Source organism: Ricinus communis, chromosome 4, assembly GCF_019578655.1.
Source record: "Ricinus communis isolate WT05 ecotype wild-type chromosome 4, ASM1957865v1, whole genome shotgun sequence".
NCBI lineage: Eukaryota > Viridiplantae > Streptophyta > Magnoliopsida > Malpighiales > Euphorbiaceae > Ricinus > Ricinus communis.
The window spans coordinates 11,860,242-11,871,138 of NC_063259.1; the positions used below are offsets into that span (position 1 = coordinate 11,860,242).

The 10,897-nt window shown below is 36.1% G+C and overlaps 1 non-coding gene across 1 annotated transcript; it reads left to right on the forward strand.

The window, feature by feature from the left end:
- The first annotated feature begins 9,915 nt into the window (after positions 1-9,915).
- On the forward strand, positions 9,916-10,022 carry LOC112534801. The gene has a single exon (XR_003079049.1). It is a non-coding gene; the product is annotated as a small nucleolar RNA R71 (small nucleolar RNA).
- Positions 10,023-10,897: the final 875 nt, after the last annotated feature.

A 10,897-nucleotide genomic window follows, 5' to 3' on the forward strand; every position in this document is an offset into this window, starting at 1 on the left:
AACCTTTATTAGCGATGAGTGGATCAAACTTGGAAATTTTTATCTTTCTTCTTTCAAGGCATTGCATCACATCAAGCTTGATTATAGATTTCTCCATTCAACAGTTAACTTTTGCTGCTTGGAAGATCATGTCTTCTGCTTCAATGGGCAAGAACTATATCAAATGGTTGAAGAATTCTCTGCTATTCTTGGAAGCCCCAATAATTCCACACATCTGATTGCCTTGATAGGACTAGATGACCATTTTCTTAGTAAACTAGTAGAGTTGTTCAACATGCTCCCAGTTAAGGTACTTTCCCATTTTGCTGGTGAATAGATCATTGCACTTCTCTAATTTCCCACTGCAGTAAGAAGGAAAGAGGTATACCCATTTTGGGTTAGGATGGTGAGCTTTTGCCTCCATGTGCAATTTTTGCTGATTTCTCCTCAATGATGGGGAGATATACAGATTGTTGGCATTATTGACCAAATAGAGCACAGGGCTAATCTAGTTCTAGAAATTTTAACTAAAACCATTATTGGGTTAGACATGTACAAAACGCATCAACGGTTTGCTGGCAGCCTCATTCTTTTACATGTATGCAACCAAATCTCCTTTTCTTTTTCTCTTTAATGCTTTAACTTTTGCCTAAGCCGCCCTTTTGAATTTTTGTTTTAACAGGCTTTTGTTTTAATTTTTATCTAAGCTGCCGTTTCGGGTTTTCAACTTAGCAAACTCTATTTATGCCTAAGTTCCCCTTTTGAGTTTTCAACTTAGCTTTCCTTTTTCTTTATTTATTCTTTTCTCTTTTTTTCTTTCTCTTTTCTCTTTTTGTAGATTGGTTGCACGAGAAGCTTCAGATACTGACCATCCTGAGGGACATCGATAAATATGAGCTAAAGGATGTGCAAGTTCACTCTATTGATGTGCCTCAAGGTAACAAGAACTGGATTTCTTGGATTAAGGGTATTATGAACACACTCATCCGCTGCACCTGCCCTTGGTGGAAGATCTGGCACTCTTTGCATATGGCAGTTGCGTCCTTTTGCCTAGGCCACGAGCATCTACCTTATAAACACCTTCTAAGCTCTATCGCCAACATGGATAGAAGCAACTGATCCTAGAATACCCTCTTGACTTTAAAGGTTTCCCACTAAGGTAGGAATTTTTGGACAAGATTGAGAGGATGTGCCCTACCATATCATAGAGCACAACATTAATGTTCAAGGCGACTTAACCATAGATGAAAATTTCAAGGCTTGGGTTCGGCTTCATACCACCACTTGCACTTTGATTTGCAAGGTTTAAGAGGACTCGAGAGCTAGTTGCTGAATCTAGAAATGCAAGTGCTAAGAGTAGAAAATAGAGATGCTCGTATCATAAGATCTATAGATTTTGCTTAGGATTTAGTTTTGCTTTTCCTTTTAATAGTGTATAAAGTAATAAACTAATATATGCATGTCTAATAAAAAACTCTAAAAATTTTATTTAATTAGTAAAGGCTCAAATGGGTACGTTTTTCTTTCTCATGATACAACTCTTGTTATTAGCAAATCCTTTTGAATTTTCAAGCTAAACATTTTCTCTCTTTATTGCCTTAATTTTTGCCTGACCAGCTGTGGGTGGCAGTTTTAGGCGCACATCCAAGTGTCTCTAGCGACCACGGCACTATAAGGCTTTTCAACCTAACAGGAACATGCTAACTAATCACAGAGACTAGCGCAGAGATGGGAGTCGACACCCGGATAATTCTCTAAGACACCTTTTCCTATTAAGTGGCGCTTCTCGATTCCATAAGGAAGCTTCGTAACATTGAGAGATGGATTCGTAAGCCAACTTCCTTATTTGTGCATCTTTGTCTTTTATTTTATTGTTTAATAGGTTATTCCTTATAAATGCGACAATTGTATTTCTACAAACATCTATTACATGTGAAGTCCTCCTAAGTCTAACCCATTTTATTTAAGCCCAACCTTGTTTATTTTGTTAGCCTATTTAACTATTTGATTATGTACAAATGCACATATAGTCTAGCCTAATTACAAGTTATGCTTTGATTACCAGCCTTTTAACCTAAATAGACTACAGTTTATGTTTAGACCCAATTGGAAGATCTTATTTTAATGTGATCCATTAGTTAATTAAAAGCATGGCAAAAACCTCACTAAGTCTGTATGAATTTTAGTTTAAGCCCAATTTACTATCTTGTTAACCTAACGGACTACAATTTTCATGCTAGGTCCAATTTTAAGGCTTAATGACTATATGTCTAGTTTTAATTAGGCAATCAAATAGCAGATATTTGACATACAACTAAAATACAGTGAAAATAAAGTGCAGGAAAATTAAATCTAGCTACTACAACCTTCCTACAACTAAAAATCAAAAGAAAAGTGCATAACTAAGTTACAGTTTATAAAAATTATCAAAAATTGTATAAAAATATGAAAATATGGCCAAAATTGGTGCAGAGCCGATCGACTTAATGCATAGCCTAATCGGCATTGCACAGAGCTGATCGACTCTAGGGCTTAGTCATGGTCGATTTTGCATTTTTCCTCCATTTCTCTCCCTTATAAGTGGATTTCACATGCATAAGAGGAAAAAAATCAATTAAAACTCGAGAAATGAAGCAATGATCATAACAAAACAAATCAAATTAAGCCAAAAATCATAAAAATAATATAAACCCTAGAAAACAAAAAAGAAATAATAAAAGGTAAATAAAACTTCACATGGCAGATCATAGTTTCAATCATGCAACCCTAGAAATTCAATATAATCATATAATAAAAAAAATAAATCTAATATATCACCCTAATTATTCCAATCATCATATTCAAAACCCAATAGAAAACATATTATCAAATTCAAAACTCAACATGTACATATTATCATATTCAAAATCCAGCATATGCATAAACATTATGAAAACATATAAAACGATTAAAATCCTAGATTTGATCATAAAAGTCATATAAACATTTGAAATCAATCCTAACATGTTTCTGACATTATAAAATAAAAGAAAAGGGAAGAAGATGCTGATAATTCTAGATTTTGGTTGTCACATAGTTTATTGATATGCAAGTCTTTAGAGACGATAAGGTGATTGAATCAAAGATTGGATGAGAATTCAATGTTCTTTTGGGCTTGAATTTTTTTTTTGTTGGTTCAAAGAAAAAGAAACTTTCCTAATCTTGTCCTTTTTAAGTGACTTTGCTCTTCAATTATCAAAAATCCTCTATTCTTAAAATGAATATAGGTCTTTTAGTCATAGTAGCTAATAGCCTATGATCGATTTAGCCAACCCTAAACCTAGGTCATTCTTTTCTATTTATAGAAGTAGGTTTTTAAGAAACCCTAGATGTATTAGATAAATACCAATAATTAATTAAATCCTTTAATTTTTTTTTTCAAATATTCAATTAAATGAATATGCATTTAAATTTCAATTGAATTTAAATAGTTATCAATGAAATTCAATAATTATCATTAAACATTCTTTCAACAACCTTATTTTATTAAATTTGGCATTTTTAAGTCAAAATATATGTAAAACGACATTGAAATTAGGAAATAAGCCAGTCGGTACTGTGTATAGCTGATTTGGCTCTATGCTAAGTCGATCAACTCTGTGAACAACTGTTCGACTGTACAAAGAGCCGATTAGCCTAAGGGGTAAAAAAAGTTTTAAAAACGTTTACATTTTAGTCCCTCAACTTGTAAAAGCTATCGTTTCATCTCTCAGACTTAATTTTTTTTGCCATTAGGTCCAAATTGATTCTAGAAAAGCAATTTTGGTTCAATTATTCTTAATCTTAACTAGGATTTACCCGTCCTTAACCTCTCAAGACTCGAGAAAGGTAGTGACTTTCATCATCGAATTTTCCGTACTTCCTTCGATATCTGGATCTGGAAAATGGATGCTGACAACTGCCTTTGGTTTGTCGAGATTTATGCAAATGAACTTTAAATAAATCGAGATAAAATATAAATATCAAGGATACAACAAAAGGATATGAATGTAAGTTGTAGAAGCCATGCCCTATAAGCCCGAGCTGGTGTCAGATTTTCGACTTTGATTTAGACGCCATGTTACTTGATTAAAGGACCACGCCTGATTGGTTGAAGGACCATGCCTGATTTAGTTTAGGACTACGCCTGCTTGATTGAAGGACTACGCTTACTTGATTGAAAGGACTATACATGCTTTGATTTTGAGAATTATGCCTGCTTTGATTTGGAGGACTACGCTCGCTGATTTGGGGAACCACACTGGATGATTTAAGGACCACGCTCGATGATTTATGGAATGTCCTTGAAGAATTGGGAACCACGCCTGTTGATTTTGGCACGCTCGATGATTTGGAAACCACGCCCGATGATTTAGGGACCGTGCCCTCTAATTTGGAGAACCACGCCTGATGATTTGGGAACTGTGCTTGTTGATTTTAGGAACTACGCCCAATGATTGGGGAATCATGCCTGTCTGATTTGGAAACCACCCCTATCTAATATGGGAACCATGGTCAATGATTTATACTTGCAGAGACTTCCCTCTAGCTTCTTGATCACTTTTTTTTTGCTTCGGAATGCAATTATATTGTAATTTCTTCTTCAAGTTATGATTTGGTAAATTCTCCTACTTCTAGGTGTCAAACTGAAAATTTTCGCTTTGGGATGAAGAATAGTGATCTTCCCATTTTGGATCTTCTAATTTAAGGAGTGAATTGGTTATCCAGTTCGGGATCTCCTGCTACGAGAAGTATACTTAATCTTCAAAACTTGAACTGATTCTCTACTTCGAGGAGTAAACTTGAGTGTAGATCGAGAATTTTCTTTTCTTCACTTTCTTGTTACAAGTCAGTAGTATATATACAAGAGTACAAAGATTACATCAAGTAAAAAGTAATGAGGGTGCATGCTATGTATGACATGTAATGCTTTTCCAAAAATCATTCTTTAGTATGGATAGAGGCATTCTGGTGCCCATTAGCATCAACACTTCGAGAGTTTAATCGCCTGCTATTCAGGCACATGTAATTGATTCACATCAAAGATTTGAAAGTCATGATGACAACAGGAAGTGCAGATCTAGAGATAACTCAAGCATGTTAGGACTGAATATTTTGCCTGAGGACTATATTGATACTTGTGCAATGATAGTTGGCTTCACGACAATCTCTTATAGATAGTAACTAAATCTCTTTTCTTTTCTTACTTTTACGCCTTAACTTTTGCCTAAGCTTTATGTTTTCAACTTAGTAAGCTAATGTCTTTACTTTTTGCCTAAGCTATCCCTTTCAGGTTTCCAACTTAGCAGACTCTATCTTTTCCTAAGTGCCCTTTGGGTTTTCAACTTAGCATTTCTTTTTCTTACTTTTACGCCTTAAATTTTACTTAAGCTGTCCTTTTAGGTTTTTGACTTAATAGGCTTTTCTCTTTCTTTTTCTTTTTCAAGATTTGACTGCTTGAAAAGTGTGAACTGAAGCACTCGCAGTCCCTTTTGTCAAGCTTACAGATGATTGTATTGATTTTGGGACTTCCTCTATGACAAGATTGAAAGACTCTAGCTCTATTGATTCATTGAGCATGATGTCACAATTGATAAAGACTTGAGTGCTACAAATTCTTGGATTTTCCCGCAAGAGAGTTAAAGAAAATGACCTTGCTTTTATTCAAATCTCATAGATTCCACTTCTTATTTTGTTTTCTCCTTCTGTTAGTGCACAAGCAATACAAACTAATGTGTAGATCTAACAAAAACTCTTATCAAATTTTATTCATTTAATAAGGGCATAAATTGGTATATTTTCTATTTTATATAATATTACTCTTGTTATCACTAGTCCATTCAGATTTTCTAGTCGAATATTTTTTCTCTTCCCGCTTCATTTTCTTAACTTTTGCCTGACTAGCTTGTACAAGTCTTCTATTCAGCAAGATTTATTTTTCTATTTTTTCTATTTTTCTATTTTTTTCCTCAAAGATAGTGTCTGAAACAGTACAGATTGACTTGTGAACTTGTTGCCCCTGAGATTTGAACTTCTATTAGAATCTTCGAGCATAGTCTTTGCTTTCTTTTGATATGGAAGTTTCCAACTCGATCTAAATTTTCCTTTAGAGTAAAATGCAATGGTCTTGCATACTTCAGGATTAGAACACTAAACTTTAATCTCTTCTTTGAAGGTCCTTATTATTCTCAAGGTTGTTATGTGATGAGGGATGAACTTGGCCTCCTTGCTTTACCCCGAGTGTGTTACCTTAAATTCAATTGTGCGTATTAAATACTACATTTTTCTTTTTCTTTTTCTCTCTTTTTTGTTCTTTCACTTTTTCTCTGTTCAATAGTTATATTATGTGCAGTACAAATTTACTTAGGATTATCATTTTTGCTAAGATTAAATAGACCAACTTGAATAGAATTAATGTTAAACATGCTCATTTAGTAATCATTGTCACGTAGAATACCATTAAGATAAACATCAAAAAAGCAAAAATCGTAGTTATATCATTGATCCTAGAAGCAAAATCATGTTTTTATCTTAAAATAAATCAAGAGCTGAATTTTGTGAAGCTTCATCATCTTCAAATGGTAGCTTTTCAATATCTATAGGTTCATACTTTTCCATGCTCCAACTAAAAGAATACTCTTCTTTTTTTTTTCTTTCTCTTTTTTTTTGATATATACTATGTATATATATTACATTAGCTTATGTAGGGGCTGCTGTGGTTATTGACATAAACAAGAAGAATGAATAACTCATTTTGGATTGAAGGGAGCATCTACGAAAATTCTAGCAACTTAGTGAATATATATAAAAAAGAATGCAAATTGATCCAAAATGAAATGCGGCATAAACTTACATAATTTCCAGCAAAAATGGTAGAAAGAATGGTAAAATGAATAGAAGTGATAAAATGAGTGTCAAAGGTGAATTACAACGAAAGAAAAGACTAAGGCTCAAAATTGGTTCACTAAGGGAAAAACAGGGTTAGGCTTTTGGCCAAATTGTGTAAAATTCTAAGTGCCGAAATCATCTCATGACTATAAAAAATTCATGTAACCTCAAAAGGAATCACAAAGCAAGTTCTAGAAATAAAGATTTTGTATAATGCTCACTAAACAACAACAAAAGGAGCACAAAAAAAAAATAATGATGCCCAATTTGGCTCAAAACCTCACCATTTGAGTGGGTTAAAATTGCATGTATTCTCAAACCAAAGTTTAAATAATCAATCATAATAATAAGCAACAATATTAACAGTGTTCTATTTCCAAGATAAAGTAAAATGGAAAAATTAAGGAAAAACACCAGTTTTACCTGGCTCGATTGAAATTAAGAGATTCGTTCATTGCCTTCTCCCAATAAGATTCGATAAAAGCTATAATGGTATCCATTCAAAAGAGAAAAATCATCAACTACTCGATTGAAACAAAACTCAAGATAATAACAAAATCGGTACCTACCCAAAACTAAGGTACATACCTCACACTTGAGAAAAACACTGTCCTTAGTGTGAAATAAGGGATGTACGATGCAAGGGAGATAAAATACGCACAAAGAAGCAAATCATAGGAGTCCACAAAAAGCTAGAAAACAACAACAAAAGAAACAAGACAACAAAAAGAGATAAAAACTAAAAATAGTCTACTGGATACTGCCCTTGATGTGTGCTTTAACACTCCAAGGTATGTTAGTCCTCAAAATTGCGTATGAGCATCGAGTAGGCTAAAAGCCTATAAAACTTAAGAATAAACACATCCCAAGCACCATCTGGTAAAAGGTTCAATAAAATAAAATTATCTCAAAATAAAATAAACTAAAAATAAACTGAAATATCTCACTAGAAAAAAAATAAAAATAAAAGATGTCCAAAAACTCAAAAAGCATAAATAGATTCGGGAATGCCTCCCGAAGGCGCTTCTTTTTGTTCGAGTCGTCTAGCTGGACTCTGCAGCAGTATTCCTACATCGCGGGAAAATTGAGAAGGTGGGCTTAATGTAAGATGGGGCTTGAGGCATATAAGCGCAAGGAGGAGGTCCAATGTGTGTAGTGGATGACCAAGGAGGTGCTCTCCACACCGAGTCGGGATGCCCATTCATCCACTCCAAATCCTGTCTAGGTGACCTGTCATAAACAAACTTGCAACTACCCTTCTCGGGTGTATCATAGTACAAAGTCTCAAATTGATACAAGTTGTTTTCTTCAGATGAATAACACACATCAATAGGGAACAAGACATGTATAACATCATCCAATTGTACATCCTGTGGTTGCTTATCACATGCAAGACCAATTCCATCAATACTGCAAATGGCATGAACATAGTCGGTGGGAGAACTATCAAATGGGGGTAAACTAAAAGTAACACAGTCATCCCTTACATTAAGTTCTAACTTTTCCTCAAATACATCTATTTTAGCTCTAGCCGTGGCAAGGAAAGGTCTCCCTAAAATCAACGGTACACCGTGCTCATTATCCATATCCATAACCACAAAGTCCACAGGAAATATGAACTTATCTACCTTGACTAGCACATTCTCTACAATCCCCCTAAGAAGCTTAACAGAACGGTCAGCTAATTGAATGCACATCCTAGTGGGTTTTGCAACCCCCATACCTAGCTTATTGAACAAATTAGTGGGCATGACATTTATGCTAGCCCCCAAATCAGCTAATGCATCATCAACACACAAGTTACCCAAAGTGCAAGGAATAGTAAAACTCCCTGGATCGTGACGTTTCTCTAGCAACTTGCTCTGAAACATTGCTGAGCACTCTTCGTTAAGCTTAACATAGGCTACCTCCAAATTCCTTTTTTTGCTAAGTAATGTCCTTTAAGAACTTGGCATACTTCGGCATCTGCTTCAATACGTCAATAAAAGGCAAGTTAATATGCAGTTGTCTAAAAACATCCAAAAACTTCTTGAATTGCTCTTGCACTTCTGCTTGCTTGAGTCTAGCAGGATAAGGAATCTTGGGTTGATATTCCCTGACTGGGATTGGTTTCACCTTTTGTCCCCCAGGTTCCTTAACCTTACTGCTCCCCTCAACCTGCACATCAATAGTGGAGTCGTAAAAAACAGGCTTAGAAGGAGCTGAAACTAACTTACCTGAACGCAAAGTAATGACGTTCACGTGCTCCCTCGGGTTAGACTCAGTGGTGCTGGGGAGCGCTCCTTGTTGCCTCTCAGACAACATCTTAGAAATTTGGCCAATCTGAGTTTCCAAGTTCTGAATCGAGGCCTGCTGGTTCCTAAGTGCACTATCAGTTTGCTGGAACCTCATCTCTGTAACTTCATCATAAGCTCCTCAAAATTTGACTTCTTTTCTGGTGGAGGAGGAGCTTGTGCAGGCCTAGCTAGCTGTTGTTGCGACTGCTGATGAAGTCTTTGAAAACCTGGTGGCCCCGGGGTATTATTGTTTCTCCAACTGAAATTGGGATGATTGCGCCACCCAGGGTTATATGTGTTACTGTAAGGGTTGTTCTGTTGCCTTGGGGCATTCCCTATATAATCAACCTGCTCAACATCATAAGACACAACAGAAATAGATGGAAAAGTATAAGAAGATGAAACAAACATACCTCCCACAGTATAGTTCAAATTGTAGTGCGGGCCACTACAAAACTCGCAGCTAACGTTTGTTGTATGAACCGACATCTGGAGTTGGTCAATCTTCTTGGTTAGAAGCTCCACCTGAGTTGCCAAGGCTGCTGTAGAATCCACTTGGTTGACCACTCCCTGTCTTCCTGGTCGGCTTTTAGAGGATTGCCATTGATAATTGTTCATGGCCATTTCCTATATCAAGTTTTGAGTCTGCTCGGGCATCTTACTCGCTTAGCGCCTACCCATCAGAAGATCCACCATCTCACTTCGTCGCGAAGGTTCAACCCGTCAGAAGGTTTGAACCTGCATCCATACTGGCAATCCGTGATGTGGGCAACATCTCAAAAGGTCCTTAAACCTCTCCCATGCATCGTACATGCTTTCATCATCAAACTGCATAAAAGAAGATATGTCATTTCTAAGTTTAGGAGTTTTAGCGAGAGGAAAATACTTATAGAGAAATTTTTTGGCTAGCGCCTCCCAGGTAGTAATTGTCTGCTGCGGAAGAGATTGCAACCATCTCTTTGCTTTGTCCCTCAAGGAAAATGGAAACAATCTCAGCCGAATGGTGTCATCGGTTGTTCTATTTATCTTGAATGTGTCACAAATCTCCAAAAAGTTGGAGATATGTGCATTGGAATCCTCACTGGGCAATCCTTCAAACTGCACACTCTGCTGGATCATCTGGATAACATTGGCCTTTATCTTAAAATTGTTGGCCACTATAGTAGGTCTGACTATACTAGTTTTCGTCCCATCCAAAGATGGTCGAGCAAACTCGTACATCGTCCTCTGATCGTCATTGGCCTGGGGGTTGTGGTTCTCCATCACGTTAGCTCTATGAACCTGAATTGTAACTCCGACCTCCTCCTCAATTGCTTGCAAACATCGTCTCTATAATCTCAGAGAGCGCTCAAGGTCAGATAAGGGTTCTATGGGATCAGGGTTAGAGCTCCTGGTCATAAACTACCTGAAACCGACAATCCAAACAAACACCAATCAATAAAAGCAATAAAATAAAGAATAAAGAATAAATAAATAAACAAATAATGACTAAAGTAACACGAAAACCATTCACTTTAGTTCACCGTTACGGTTCCCCAGCAACGGCGCCAAAAATTTGATGGGCTACTTATGCAACCTACACCTAAGGCAGTAAACCTATCGATGCGGCCTAGCACTAGTGAGTATCAAGGTCCTATCCCTGGAGATCGGGTGAACCTAGAGTTACTACTGTTCACTATGTTATCTAGTCTGAAATAGGGTGTGAGAAGTCTAAATTAACTAACTAATGATTATGA